This window comes from Panthera tigris, chromosome C1 (genome assembly GCF_018350195.1).
Source record: "Panthera tigris isolate Pti1 chromosome C1, P.tigris_Pti1_mat1.1, whole genome shotgun sequence".
Classification (NCBI taxonomy): Eukaryota; Metazoa; Chordata; class Mammalia; order Carnivora; family Felidae; genus Panthera; species Panthera tigris.
In genome coordinates this window covers 78082556-78098577 of record NC_056667.1, presented here as the reverse complement: position 1 = coordinate 78098577, position 16022 = coordinate 78082556, and the positions used below count along the sequence as shown (strand labels likewise).

At 40.6% G+C, this 16022-nt stretch overlaps 1 protein-coding gene across 4 annotated transcripts in view; it reads left to right on the top strand.

Moving 5' to 3' along the window:
• Window positions 1-1218: 1218 nt before the first annotated feature.
• The window catches only part of EVI5 (ecotropic viral integration site 5), a 236664-nt gene continuing 221860 nt past the window's right edge, over window positions 1219-16022 (top strand). For all 4 annotated transcript variants that reach the window (XM_042997888.1, XM_042997886.1, XM_042997889.1 and 1 more), the window contains exon 1: window positions 1219-1399. The gene's annotated coding sequence lies outside the window, so the exon portion shown is untranslated. The remainder of the gene's footprint in view (window positions 1400-16022) is intronic.

Below are 16022 nucleotides of genomic sequence, written 5' to 3'. Positions count from 1 at the left end.
GAACAGATCCAAAGAAAATTTCAAAGGTGAAATCAACAGGATTTGCTGATAGATGTAATATAGGAGGGAAAGGTAGATTTTTCAAGATGTCTGTTAGCTTTCTTATACAAAATGGATTCAGTTGCAATAAAATTGTCAACTGAAATTAACTTTAAATAATGGCATGACCTAAAAGTTATGAAAAAATTTGCCTCATAAAATTTCAAGGTTTCAAAGTTTTTAGCTGGATGGAGAGCATGGCTCTACTTCCTATTTTTTAGTGTTTCCTAAGCCTGTTTAAAAAAAAAAGTGGAGCGTTTTTCTTTTTATGAAATGCTTACTACAGTGAAACCCTTTCTGGAAACCGTAAATTTGCGTCAGAAAATAACCAGGGACTATCTAATTTCTAGGCAAACAATTTTGGATTTTTTTTTGTGCTGATACTTTCTCCCATTTTGTAACTTCTAAATGTATAATGAAGGCAATTTGTATTATCTTTATTATTTTTCTTGCCCGTTTTTCCCGGGGTTAGACCGGAATTAGTAGACAGTTTCTGTCCCAAACTAAGTACGTACTTCTAAGAATTTCTTCGTTGATACTGGATGGTTGCCTGGCTGGACTGCATGTATTTGTGCCCAGGTTCTGCCCCCTGCGGGACTCTGCATAAACCCAGTTTGTCGAGATGACTGATGGTAGAGGGATTTGCAATCATAAGTGCTATTTGCACACTGATTATTGTTTTTCAGAGTGACCTAAGTCACCTCTCGGGGAGCCGGGACGGCCTCTCGAAACCTGCGCGTCTGCGTCGCGTGCCCGCGGCCTAGGAGGAGCGTGGGCGATGCGGTAGAGCAAAGCCTGCAGCTCCAAGCTTAGGGTCTTCTCGGGCCCCCGAGGGGGTGTGTCCTGTGCTGCTCGTACTGGCAAGGGGCGGTTCAGGAGACTGGGGAAGTCTGCAATTTGTAAGGCTGAGGGCTGGCGCTTTGAAAGAGAGGCGGAGGAGGGAGAGGGATTTCCCCGCCCCCGTTCCCCACGGCCCAATCCCTTCGGTTTCTCTTTTTCTCGACCGGCTGCCCGGCCCCTAACCTGCTCGAACCCATTATGCGGTAGAGGCTGCCGGTCTCTTTAAGGCTCTGCCGCGCCTGCGCCTTGGGCTTTCCTGACGCGGCCGGCCAGACCCTGGAGTAGCCTGCGGGCGGGCAGGGTTGGGGTCGGGTAGTAGTTAAGGCAGTGGCGGTGCCCAGAGGGGTGGTTGAGGGTTGGAGGCGGCTCTGAGCTCGTCTGTGAGCTCGGCGCTTGAGAACGGGCGGGGAAGGCGGCCCGCGGAGTCGAAGCCGGGGCCGAGGCGCTGAGACGCGGCGGCGAGGCTGCCGGCTGGATGGGAAGTTAATGTTTACGGCGGAGTCCACCCAACGTTTCCAAGGTGAGGGGCGCCGCGCCAGGCCGGGCGGGCCGGGAGGCCGGATGGGCCGCGAGCCCGGGTTCCGCGGGGCGCACAGCGGGGCCGAGGCGCGGCGAGTGGGGGCCGCCACCAAACTTGCGGCGCGAGCGGGGCGGGCGCGCCCGGCCCCGCCAGGGCCTAAGTTCCCTGAGGCCGCGGCGGCCCGGGACCGTCCTCCCGTGGGCTCTGAGGAGAAAACTCGCTAGCTGGTCTCCCAGTGGAGTCCCAGGGAGGTGGAGGGAATGGGGAGCTTCGGGGGCGCTTTCTCTCAAATCCTGTGTGGGATACTGACGTTTCATGCCCTCCCTCGAGGCCAGAAGTCCGTTCTCTCCGGGTGCCCCGATGGAGTGAGACCACCTGCGCCCTTACTTGCAAAGTTGGCGTCTTCATTTGGCCTCCGGGATTCTGCGCAAGGCAGAGTCGCCAGGCAAGTGATGGGCAAGCCAGGTGTGCTAGGTGACTCCCTGGGGTATCCTTGGACAGCGTTAGTAGCCATCACTGAATCACCTTATGACTAGCGGGGCAAGCCTCAAATTAACCGCAGAATTTCCGGTAGATGGAATTGTGGTGTTCGTGTTTGTTTTAGAATTGCCGTGATTTCTTTGTGTCTGTTTCTTTGGGCGTTTTAGATCAAGTCATTTGTCATCCTTTTCCCGAAGAGTTAAACCAAAACTTTTGGGATGGTTCCTTTGCTTTCCTCCTATCCGTTGTTGTTAGAGGTGATTTTGAAAAGCAGTATTTTCTTGCAAAGATATCTTTTCTTTGGGTTGCAGTGTAGAATAATAAACCCCTTTCTTTGCTGAAAGAAAGAAATCCAGTGTTCTTTGAAGATCAAGTAAAACTATCTGTTGGTGGTTTTTGCCTTTGTTCTGGGCTGGGCTGATAATGTGTTAATAGCTTTTTTTTTTTTTTTTTTTTTTTTAAGTAAACTGTCTTGAATTTACCTGAAGCTTCTTGTCTATCCTAAAATGCTAGCCTTAAGGTCTCTGAGAACTGTGTGTCAAGGAAACTTAGAAAGCTTATTGAAGTATACTATGCAGAAAAAGTGCACAATCCTAAGTGGGTAGGTAAAGGATTTTTACTAAGTATACCACCACAGATCAAGAAACAGAACATTACTAAGTTGGGGTTTATACCTAGGAGTGGAATTGTTGGTTTGTGAGGTATGTGGATGATAAACTCAAGTATTAGATACTGTTGAACATTTTCGCAAAGTGGTTGTGCTAATTAGAGAATTTTAATCCAGTTACCCCACATCCTTGTTGGTGCTTGTCAGTTTGAAACCTTTGTGCTATTCTGATAGAAGTGCAGTAATATATTAGTGTGGTTTTAGTTTGCATTTTCTTGATGATTGTGGTTTTATCTTTTATTGGCTATTTATATGTCTTTTGTAAAATGCTTGAGTCTTATTTTTTTAATTTATGATATTTTGGATATGAGTCCTTTCTGGGAGGTTCACACACACCCTGTCTATAAATTATACATAATTTATCTTATTTCCATTCTGTCTTTTCACTCTTTTAATGAATGGTGTTTTTTTGGTGGATGGACATTCTTAATTTTAATGAAACATATTTACTATTTTCCTTTATGATTACTGCTTTCTGTCTCCTATTTAAGAAATCTTGCTTAGCCTAAGAATATGTAGATGTTTTCCTGTGTTACCTTACAAAATTTTTGTTTTGTTTTAATTTCACATTTAAAGTGTACAATTTATAGTAAGTTTTCCATGGATTATAGGGGGTCAAAATTCACTTTTTACCAGGTGGGTATCTTTTTGACCCAGCATTGTTTATTGAAAATAACCATACTTGTCCCTCTGCACTGGTGGCACTTTTTCACAAATCAGGTGACTGTTTAAGGGTGGATCTGTTTCTGGATATTCTGTTTTATTGGTCTATTTGTTATCCTTGCACCAATATTACTGTATTAATGTAATTGTATGATAAGCCTTGATGTGTGATAGTGTAAGGCCTCCAGCTTTGTTCCTTAATAATGGATAGTTTTGGCTCTTTGCATTTCCATATAAATTTCAGAATCTTCTTGTCAATTTCAACAAATTTTGGAAATTGGAATTGAATCTATCAATTTGGAGAGTACTGACATCTTAATATCGAGTTTTCCAATTTATGAACATAGTATATATCTCTATGTAGGTCTTTTAAAATTTCAGTAATGTTTTGTAGTTTTCTGTGTAAAAGTCTTGCACATCTTTTATTGTTTGATCTTAGGTATTTGAAATTTTTGACATTATTGTAAGTGATATTTTAAAATACTTGTGGCCAGTATATAGAAGTACAGCTGATATGGGGCACCTGGGTGGCTCAGTTGGTTGAGCGTCCGACTTTGGCTCAGGTCATGATTTCACACTTTGTGGGTTTGAGCCCTGTGTCAGGCTCTGCGCTGACCAGATTAGAGCCTGGAGCCTGCTTCAGATTCTATGCCTCTCTCCCTCTCCCCCCCCCCCCCCCCCCCCCCCTCTCCCCCTCTGCCCCTCTGCCCCTCTGCCCCTCTGCCCCTCTGCCCCTCTGCCCCTCTGCCCCTCTGCCCCTCCGCCCCTCTGCCCCTCCCCTGCTTGTGCTGTCTCTCTCTCTCATAAATAAATAAACTTAAAAAAAAAAAGTACAGCTGATCTAAGTCTTTAATCTTCATTGCGACCTAATCTAAACTACACCTTGTATGGTCTAGTTTTCCAAGCTGGTTTGTTATTTCTTTTTTCATTTCTTTCTTTTTTTTTTTTTTTTTTTCCCCTTTGGTGTAGTGTCTGGGACCAATTAAAGAGTTCTAGAGTGTTGAGTATATTGACAATCACTGTGTTAGGACTTTGGGAATACAAAGCTGATTAAGATGCTTCCCCTGCCCTTAAGGGTTTAGAATCTAGGAGGGTAAGTAGAAATTCAAGAAGAGACCTTTATCCTCCACTGTAAGTGCTGTTATGAAAATTGGTTTGGCAGCATGCAAAAAGGACATATAAATTCAACTGGGTAGGGGTGAGAGTGGGGGAGGTAATATGCCTGGCTGGCACTGTTCTGAGTGCTGAGCAAAGGAATTGGGCTGTGGGTAGATAGGGGCTGCTATTCACAATACATGCTTTTCTGCCTAATTCCTTGGCTTTCAGCCTTAGCTTCATTCTACTTTTTTGAGTCTGGAGTCTCTCTAAGTCACTGTTTTTAGGGAATAAATTTATGAGAGGACGTAAATGAAGAGAAACTAAAAGGCCTATATTGCAGAGTTTAAGTTACTAACCTGCTCTTCAGCCCCATACCTTTCCCATCCTGACTATATACTGTCTGGAGACTTCCAAGTCCTGAGCCTTCCTGGGGTTCTGTGAGTGAGGCAAATAAGCCCCCCCCCTTTTTCTTTCTTCTTCTTCTTTTTTTTAAGTTTATTTATTGATTTTGAGGAAGAGTGAGCTGGCACACACATGAGAGGGAGAGAGAATCCCAAGCAGGCTCCGTGCTGACATCATGACCTGAACTGAAATCCAGAGTCAGATGCTTAACCGACTAAGCCACCCAGGTGCCCTGTAGATCAGCTTCTTGACCATATTCCCTTATGCAGACCTGTAGGTTTGGCTTCCTGTCCTCTACCCAATTATGTATTCCTCCATCTCTTTCTTGTTATGTGTTGCGGTATCTGAGAATGTTAAAGATAGTCTCTTTAGGCTTTCTTTTCCTTGTGTAGTTTGTTTCCTCTAAGTTGCTTTTTTTTCTGTAATTGAGGCCCTCCTCAGAGTTTTGATAATCCTTGGTTTTTTCATGATTGAGAGTGGGGACTAAAAGCTGATTGGAAGCCCTGAGCTTGTAGGTGGGGCTTACTGACTTCCAGTTTTACTCTATAATCTCCTGCATGGAATAGTGGTTCTCAATTTTGGTTGCACTGTAGAATCACATGGAGAGCTTAAAAAAAATAGACACACTGCTAGACTAAAATACAACAGAATCTTTGAGGGTAGGACCCAGGTTGCAATATTTTTTAAGCAGATATGATTGCCTACAGTAAAACACACACATTTTAAGTAAATAGTTTGATTTTGCCATGTATACACCCATGTAACTAATAGGATACAGAGCATTGTGAAAACCCTGTAAAATTCCTTAGTATATCTTTGTTCTCTCTTCCCCACTCCCTGCCCAGAGGCAACTGCTATTCTGATTTCTATCCCTATAGATTAACATCGGTATTTCCTGAAGTTGTCCAGGTGATTCCCCTATGTGGTCAAGATTGAAACCATTGGTTCACTTGGACTGTTTGAAGCTAGCTACTCCAGGGTTTCTGTCTTTCCTTTTGGTCTGGCCACATTGCCCAGAGAGTATCTTCCAGTTTTGTGCTTGGAGGGTAGAGGTTTGGTAGCTAGTGATCTGGGAATTTAAGAAACACGGCTGGAGAATGAGTCATAGAACATTCAGTATATAAGGTCACATGATTTGCTTCTTTTTGTTGGGATACTTATGTCCTCTACCTTTTATGGTTTGCTCTCTTGAGAGAATAAATCTCCAGTCAGCTGCTGCATTGAGTATGGGCCACTCAGCAGCTTGGAGAAGGAATGGGGTCTAGGTTTCTAACTGTTCACAGCTTTCACCTGATCCTTTCTTATTTGGGTCTCCCTTGTTCCTCTTTGTTCTGGCAGTTCCTAAGCCTTTTGAGGATTGTGTAGTATAAATTGGGTTTGTTCTAAATTGCCAGCACTGCTGGCTTGTAATTTGGCTGTCTTTGACAAAGTCAATTACCACTCATTCATCTTCTTTCCAGCCTCCAAAATTTTATTGCTGTTGTCTCTTTTTCCATTCTCCCTGTCCTTATGGTTTATGAGCTAAAAATAGAACACAACAACATCTTTTTCCTTGTTTTAGTAGAGTTTTATGAGGGAGGAAAATTAGATGTGTGTGTTCTATCTGCCAACTTAACCTTAATCATCTGCTTTCATTATAAAAATGTGTTGCCATCTGCCCTTCACTGTTGTCTGCTCCTTGAAGGATTATAGCTTTTAAATTTCTTTACTGTTACCTAGAGTGTTGGGAGGGACAAAATATTGGGTCCCAAATATATTGGGACCTTTCTCTAGAAATCCCCAAATTCTTTTGAGAAGTACTTGTCCCAGAATCATACATTCTCAGGATTGGGAATGGTTCTAAAGGTAAGCCAAATGGTGATCTCTCTGATGCTTTATAAAAGTGGGAAACTCATGGGAAAGAGGGGATTAGTGACTAGAGAAAACAGATTGAGCTATGTATCTCTGCAAGGGGTCTGAAAATCCATATAGACCTTAAACATTTAATAGTGAATGAATAATCTTGCATATATTAAAAAGTCATGGTGGTTTTGTCATTTCAATCAATCCATAATATTTCAATCCAACTGTGGTCATGGGAGAAGAATTTTTAATTTTGAAGAAGGATTCCATACCATAAAAAATTGGAAACTATTACTAAGGTTGTAGAGATCTTAGTTTATAGTTAACATAAACTGATAATTAGCTAAAACCACCCACTGAAAGTTTTATGTTAAGCTTCTGTAATAGTTTTGTGATTCTTTGCACTCTTTATTAAAATTTTTTAAATGTTTTTTTAATTTTTGAGAGAGAGAGGAACAGTGTAAATAGGTGAGGGGCAGAGAGGGGGGAGACACAGAATCTGAAGCAGGCTCCAGGCTCTGAGCAGAGCCCGAGGCAGGGCTCGTACTCACAGACTGTGAGATCATGACCTGAGCTGAAGTCAGACGCCCAACCGACTGAGCCACCCAGGCGTCCCTATTTATTTTTTTTAAAACACTAAGTCAGTAGGTTTCCAAATGTTCTTTAAGACAGACTTTTTGGGGTGCCTGGGTGGCTCATTCGGGCGTCCGACTTCGGCTCAGGTCATGGTCTTACGGTTCAAGCCCCACGTCGGGCTCTGTGCTGACAGCTCAGAGCCTGGAGCCTGTTTCAGATTCTGTGTCTCCCTCTCTCTGCCCCTCCCCTGTTCATGCTCTGTCTCTGTCTCAAGAATAAATAAACATTAAAAAAAGAGTTTTTAACAAAAAGTTCACAATGAAATCATTTGTTTTCTCTTAGGCCAAGTATATACAATTTAAAGTATTTACCTTTAAATTATGTCCATCTTTTTCTGTGCTAAAATGCCCTTTTGGAAACATGTAGGTTAATTAGTGTTTTGTGGATAGAACCCGTTGACTGTTGCTCATTATTTCAAATGGCCTGGTGTGTTTGTTGCCATTTCCACCTTTTTTTTTTTTTTTTTTTTTAATGATATCTGTACTTATAGAGAGCTTTCCCTGCCTATGCTGTTTGAAGTTTATCCTTTAAGTGGCCAAAGATAATGTGGGTTTAGTGCTTGTTAATTGTTCTTTGTACTAATCCACCCCTCACAATTATACTCTGAAAAGTGTTCCATAAAGCTGGTCAGACTGGCTATCTGGGTCTTCATTGTTGGTTGTTCTTTTCAGTGTCCTGTGAGTTGATGATTAGGGCTCTCTCCATGAGGAACTGCTGGTTCCTGTGTTGTTGGAAGGGACCTTGATGAGAGAGAGGAACAGAACTGGCTGTGTTATTGATCATTGCTCTTGTTTTTCGTAGGAAAGTGCAAGCATTGATATAAAAGTGAAGAGGGGGATTTTGTCTTATCTTTGGGTTGGTGCTCAAATGATTAATAGTTGTCTTCTTTTTTGGCCTGGTATAGATTTTTTGCTATGTCAAAAATGGATCTAGTATTTTCATAAATTATGCTAGTAAATTTGTTAGATCAGTGCTAACAGATACTGGATAAAAGTGTAGCTCTAATGAACAATTGTATAATATATCTAAGTGAGATACATGAGAGAAGGAAAATTTAATATCTTCAGGTATACCAGAAATTAGGATAGTTGAGAAGACTTGATGGTGAGAAGATAGAGCTTGAAGTAAATTGAAAATGAATTTTTTGGGGGCGCCTGGGTCGCTCAGTCAGTTAAGGTGCTGACTTCGGCTCAAGTTATGATATCATGGTTCGTGGGTTTGAGCCCTGCATTGCGCTCTGTGCTGATAACCTGGAGCCTGCTTCAGATTCTGTGTCTCCCTCTCTCTCTGTCTGCCCCTCCCTCATTTCTCTCTCTCTCTCTGTCTCTCTCAAAAATAAATAAAACAAAAAATTTAAAAAAAGAATGAATTTTAGGGAATAAGCCCATGAAAAGTCTGCCTTTGAATATTTATTTGAAATGCATGTAAGAGATGAGCACAAAGTTAAAGACTCAACCTGACTGCCTTTTTGAAAATGTGGAGAAGCTTCTTTTCTAGTGTCAGATGAGCAAGGTTTATTTTACTTATTTATTTATTTAAATGTTTTTTATTTATTTTTGAGGCAGGGGGAGGGGCAGAGAGAGAGGGAGACACAAAATCTGAAGCAGGCAGGCTCTGAGCTGTCAGCACAGAGCCTGACCTAGGGCTTGAACTCAAGGACTGCAAGATCATGACTTGAGCTGAAGTCTGAGGCTCAACTGACTGAGCCTCCCAGGTGCCCCAGATGAGCAAGGTTTGTAATTGTTATCAAGCATGATGGTACATTTATATGTAAACATACAAGATCAGAAAAATGAATCAGTAAGTGATCTAGAAATTTAAAGAAGTTAAACAGTTGTCAATAAATCATTAAGAACCACCAAAGATAACATACTTAGCATCTCCTCTGTGTCAAACATAATGATAGGTATTGGGAAGATAATGGTGATCTATTCTACATGGACAAAATCCTTGCTCTCACAAAATTTATAAACTCCAGGGGAAGGCACAATTGATACATTCTTGTTTCTGAGTGAGATGATAAAGGTAATTAAGGGGCGCCTGCGTGGCTCAGTCGGTTGAGCGTCCAACTTCAGCTCAGGTCATGATATCACAGTTTGTGAGTTCAAGCCCCACGTCAGGCCCTGTGCTGACAGCTCAGAGCCTGGAGCTTGCTTCTGATTCTGTGTCTCCCGATCTCTCTGCCCCTCCCCCACTTGAGCTCTGCCTCTCTCTGTCTCTCAAAAATAAATGTAAAAAAAAAAAAAATTTAAAAAGTAATTAAATGATTAACTTGTCTTAAATCTTGAGGCTTTTTATAACTAGTAAGGGAAAATGCTGAGTGAAGTAAGTTTTAAATTTTAATATTGCTTTAAAAGTTTGTGAGGTAAATTTATTTACAGTGAAACACATAAAACTTAACTATACATTTGAGTTTTGATAAATGTATATGCCTTTGTGAATCTCTTTACCTCTCCCCCCAATAATCCTTCATGGTTCTTTTAGTCAGACCCTGTTGTTATCTTTTACCACAGATTAGGTTTTCTTGTTCTTGAACTTCTCATAAAAATTGAATAATTCAGTGTATTCTTCTCTGTCTGGCTTCTTTTGTTCAACATAATGTTTTTGAAATTAAGCCATGTTGTTGCTCACATCAATAGTTCTTTTTAATTGGTGGGCAGTAATCCATTGTATAGCTATAATACAGTTTATCCATTTCCCCATTTGGTTATTATGAATAAAGCTGTTATGAACACTTGACTACTGGTCTCTTTAGAGACATACATTTTCATTTCTATTGGATAAATAACTAGAGGTGGAATTACTGGGTCAGCGGATAGATGCATATTTAACTTAAGAAGACAGTTACAAACAATTTTTCCCAAGTGGTTATACCATTCCACATTTCAGCCAGCAATCTGTGAAGAGTCTAGTTAAATCAGAGCTGAGTTTCAGAAAGTTTATTCTGGTACAGTGGAGCACAAGACTTAAGATAGGGAAAACACACAGTAAAGTAATAGAGTTGAAAATTGATGTACTCCTATTCCAAGGAGTTGGACAGGGCAGTGGTGGGGTGGGGGGGATCTTAAGGATTCTAGAGCTGTGGTATGTGGGGTGAAGATAAGGGAGGGGCCAAATGACCCCGATGTATCTGTCCTAGGCTTTTGGATATTGGTGTGGCAGTAATTAGAGGGAGCTGAAGAATAGATTTTGGAGAGAAAAGTACAGCCTTTTTGGAGGTTATTTACATGTTTCTATATCTGTCTGTTAAATATATATATATTTATTTATATATTTAAAATGTATATAATGTATTTTTTATATATTATATAGGTTGAAATACCACATTTCTTTTGTTGTTTATTTATTTTTTATTTTAAGTAATCTTTACACCCACTGTGGGGCTCAGACTCATAACCTTGAGATCAAGAGCTGCATGCTCTGCTGAATGAGCCAGCCAGGTGCCCTGAAATTTCATATTTCTTGATCCAGTAGTTGTACTTTATGGAATAACTCCTAGAGAACTACACAAATGTTTAGAGGTATTTTTGGCACCTGGTATAAAATAAAAAATTGAAAACAACCCAAGGAGGGGTACTTGGGTGGCTCAGTTGGTTAAGCATACAACTCTTGGTCTGGGCTTAGGTCATGATCTTGCCATTTGTGAGTTCACGCCCCTCCTTGGGCTCCGTGCTGACAGTGTGGACCCTGCTTGGGATTCTTTCTCTGTCTCTTGCTCACAAAAATAAATAAACTTAAGGAAAAAAAAAAAAGAAAACAACCCAAGTAGCTATCAGTAAAGGATTGCTAACTAAAATGTGGTACATTCTTATGATAGCATGATATACAGTTAAGGTAATATGGTGTGTGTATATACTGTATTTCCTATTGCTACTGTAATAAATTAACAGACTTAGCTTAAAAAAAAAAATTAAGTCTCTTACAGTTATGGGGGCCAGAGGTCTGATTCACAGGGCTAAAGTCAAGATATTGGCAGGGCTGTTCCCAAGGGTAGAATCTGTTTTCTTGCCTTTTCCAGCTGTTAGAGTTGCATTACTTATATTTGCATTGCATTCTGTGGATCTTTTCTCTCTTTCTTTCTTTCTTTCTTTCTTTCTCTCACATCCAAGTTAGTTAGCTTATAGTGCAACAATGATTTCAGGGGTAGATTCCTTAATGCCCCTTACCCATTTAGCCCATCCCCCCTCACACAACCCCTCCAGTAACCCTCTCTTTGTTCCCCATATTTAAGAGTCTCTTATGTTTTGGCCTCTCTCTGTTTTTATATTATTTTTGCACCTTCTTCCATCTTCTAAGCCAGCTGTTTAACATCTTCAGATGGGCTCAACCCAGCTAATCTGGATAACCTCCTCATCACAAAATCCTTAACTTAATTTGCCGAGCTTCTTTTGTCGTTTAGAGTAACATTCAGGGGCGCCTGGGTGGCTCAGTTGGTTGAGCTTCCGACTTTGGCTCAGGTCATGATCTTGTGGTCTGTGGGTTTGAGCCCCGGGTTGGGCTCTGTGCTGACGGCTCAGAGCCTGGAGCCTGCTTCAGACATGTGTCTCCCTCTCTCTCTTCCTCTCCCCTGTTCATGCTCTCTCTGTCAAAAATAAATAAACATTTTAAAAAATATTAAAAGGGGTGCCTGGGTGGCTCAGTTAGTTAAGCGTCCGACTTCGGCTCGGGTCATGATCTGGCTCGTGGTTCATGAGTTCCAGCCCCACTGTAACAAAAGTGCTGACAGCTCAGAGCCTGGAGCCTGCTTCAGATTCTGTGTCTAACTCTCTCTCTGCCCCTCTCCTACTCACGGTCTGTCTCTCAATAATAAACAAATGTTTAAAAAATAATAAAGTAATATTCATAGGGGTGCCTGGGTGGCTCAGTTGGTTAAGCATCCCATTTTGGCTCAGGTCATTATCTCAGGTTGGTGGGTTCAAACCCTGCATGGGGCTCTGTGCTGACAGCTCAGAGCCTGGAGCCTGCTTAAGATTCTGTGTCTCCCTCTCTCTCTGCCCCTCCCCTACTCGTGCTCTGTTTCTCTCTGTCTCAAAAATAAATAAACAAAAAAAAAATTTTTTTAAAGTGACATTCATATGCTTTGGGTATTATGATGAGGAGCTCTTTAGGAGGTTGTTAATCAAGTTACTAATAATGCTAACAAGGACAGGAGATCAAGGTACATTAAAAAAATTCTCAAAGAAATATATATAGTATGTTCTAACTTTTGTTAAGTTAAAAATATACATATATACTCCTATGTTAGTATATGTATAGAAAAGAATTTTTTTATTTTTATTTTTATTTTTTTAAAGCAAGCATGAGCAGGGGAGAGGGAGAGAGGCAGTGGAGAGACAGAGAATCTTAAGTAGGCTCCATGTTCAACATGGAACTCAATCCCATTACCCTGGGATCATGACCTGAGCTGAAATTGAGAGTTGGATGCGCAACTGACTAAGCCACCCAGGTGCCCCTAGAAAAGAGATCTTGATGGAGATAGACCATATTGCTAACAGAGGCTATCTTTGAGAGTAGGATTACAGAGTATTTAAACTTTCCATTTTTTTCTATGATATTTCAATTCGTAATTAACATGTATTTTCTAATCAGAAAAATCACAATAAGTAAAAGGATAGAGTATAATACTTGGTCATATATTGCAGAGAGATCAATAAACAGGCTTTTGGTGAGCGACCTTGGTAAGTGTGGTTTCAGAAAAATGGTAGGGCAAAAGCCAGATTGTAGTGAGAAAGTGGAAGGTGAGGAAGGGAAGAATGAAAAGGTAAACATCTTTCCAGTTGCTTAGCTATGAGAGGTGGCAGGATGCTGTGAGACCAGGGCTTTTCAGAGGGATAAGTAAAATTCAGTGAGATTTTTAAATATGGCAGAGCAGCATGTTTGAAAGTTGAAAGCAGAAACTGGGAGGAAGAGAGAGATAACTTGAGTTCCAGGACAATTCGGAGTATGAGGCCTGAGGTCTTCTGACTTGATTAGACAGAAAACCCACTTCCCTGTGGCGGATAAGACCGAGAGTGGTGTCGATATGCCTACTAGTTTATAATATTTTAGTTTTCTTCAATATTATCAGATTAAGAAAACATCTCTTGCAATCATAAATGCTTCTTTGACATCTTCTGAGAGTCTGAGGTTATTGTGTAACTATGTAAATTTAGTCTTGGTAATGTATGTACCCACATTGTCTTGATTTGTCCCCCAAACTTCTGATTGTTTCTGTAGCCTAGCATATAAATTTCAGGGAATAAGACCTTAGTTTTCTAGGTGCAACATTTTGGGGATTTTTTTATTTTATTGAAACTAATTATTGCATAAGAAAATCTTTATATAAGATTGTATCAATTTTCTTTTGACTCTAGAATGTTACACAGGAAAGCATTGGAGATAACATTCACTTCAACCTTTTTTCAAGTTCCTGACAAGGAAAAAGAGCTTAAATAACTTTTGAGGAGGCCACGTGTATCTTGTTGATAGAACATGGTACTTTTACCTTGCTGAGATGCTGAGGACCTTCTTAAAAATTATTATCCCAGGGGCGCCTGGGTGGCTCAGTTGGGTAAGCGACCCACTTCGGCTCAGGTCACGATCTCGCGGTCCGTGAGTTCGAGCCCCGCGTCGGGCTCTGTGCTGACAGCTCAGAGCCTGGAGCCTGTTTCAGATTCTGTGTCTCTCTCTCTCTCTCTGACCCTCCCCCATTCATGCTCTGTCTCTCTCTGTCTCAAAAATAAATAAACGTTAAAAAAAAAATTATTATCCCATTGACATTTGGTATATTTGTGCCAGGATTTCCTGATTTTTCATATGTATCCTTCTATCCAGTTTTGATTAACATACATTTCCTTCTCATAATTTGATCACTTTTTAAAAAAATTATTTTTTAATGTTTATTTATTTTTGAGAGAGCGTGAGCAGAAAGAGAGGGAGACACAGAATCCCAAGTAGGCTCCAGGCTCTGAGCTGTTAGCCCAGGCCCCAACATGGGGCTTGAACTCACAAACTGAGATCATGACCTGAGCTGAAGTCGGACACTCAACTGACTGAACCACCCAAGTGCCTTTTCTTTTCTTTTCTTTTCTTTTCTTTTCTTTTCTTTTCTTTTCTTTTCTTTTCTTTCCTTTCCTTTCCTTTCCTTTCCTTTCCTTTCCTCTTCTCTCTTTTCTCTTTTCTTTTTTTTCTTTTATTTAAGTGTATTCATTTATTTTGACAGAGAGGGAGAGCATGAGCAGGGTAGGGACGGCAGAGAGAAAGAGAGAAAGAGAAAGAGAAAGAGAAAGAGAGAGAATCCTAAGCAGGCTCTGTGCCATTAGCTTGGAGCCAGACACAGGGCTTGAATTCACAGAATGTGATATCATGACCTGAGCCAAAACCAAGAATCTGACGTTTAACTGACTGAGCCACCCAGGTGCCCCACTTTTCCTCTGTTAGTATCATTGCAATTAAATTAATGAACACAACTAGCATTAAAGTAGAAGTTTTAGGACTTTGGTATGATCTGTGCATTGTTTACCTATTTGGAGAATTATGTTGAAGATTCTAATTGCCATTTTAGGATTTTTCAGAACAGTGGTAATCGTTTTTATTTCATATTGGGTATGGAGTGACAGTGCTTAACACACTTCTTGACCCAGGGCTTGGTATATTGTGTATACTAAATAAAAAATTCATGTAATATGTGATATAGTTTAAGAGAGACTTGTTCTGATCAATGAAACCAGAAGCTGGTTCTTTGAAAGAATTAACAAAATTGATAAACCACTAGCCAGTTTGATCAAAAAGAAAAAGGAAAGGACCCAAATAGATAAAATCCAGAAGGAAAGAGGAGAGATCACAACCAACACAGCAGAAATAAAAGCAATAATAAGAGAATATTATGAGCAATTGTATGCCAATAAAATGGGGAATCTGGAAGAAATGAACAAATTCCTAGAAACATATACACTACCAAAACTGAAACAGGAAGAAATAGAAAATTTGAACAGACCCATAACCAGTAAGGAAATCAAATTAGTAATCAAAAATCTCCCAAAAAATGAGTCCAGGGCCAGATGGCTTTCCAGGGGAATTCTACCAAACATTTAAGGAAGAGTTGACATCTATGCTCTTGAAGCTGCTCCAAAAAATAGAAATGGAAGGAAAACTTCCAAACTCTTTCTATGAAGCCAGCATTACCTTGATTCCAAAACCAGACAGAGACCTGACTGAAAAGGAGAACTATAGACCAATTTCCCTGATGAACACAGATGCAAAAATCCTCAACAAGATAGTAGCCAACTGGATCCAACAATACATTAAAAAAATTATTCACCACGTCCAAGTGGGATTTATACCTGGGATGCAGGGCTGGTTCAATATCTGCAAAACAATTAACACGATTCATCATATCAATAAAAGACAGGACAAGAACCATATGATCCTCTAAATAGATACAGAGACAGCATTTGACAAAATACAGCATCCTTTCTTGATAAAAACCCTCAAGAAAGTAGGGATAGAAGGAGCATACCTCGAGATCATAGGAGCCATATATGAATGACCCAACGCCAATATCATCCTCAATGGGGAAAAACTGAGAGCTTTCCCCCTAAGGTCAGGAACAAGACAGGGATGTCCACTCTCGCCACTGTTATTCAACATAGTATTGGAAATCTTAGCCTCTGCAATCAGACAACACAAAGAAATAAAAGGCATCCAAATCGGCCAGGAGGAGGTCAAACTTTCACTCTATGCTGATGACATGATACTTTATATGGAAAACCCTAAAGATTCCACCAAAAGACTGCTAGAACTGATTCATGAATTCAGCAAAGTTGCAGTATATAAAATCAATGCACAGAAATTGGT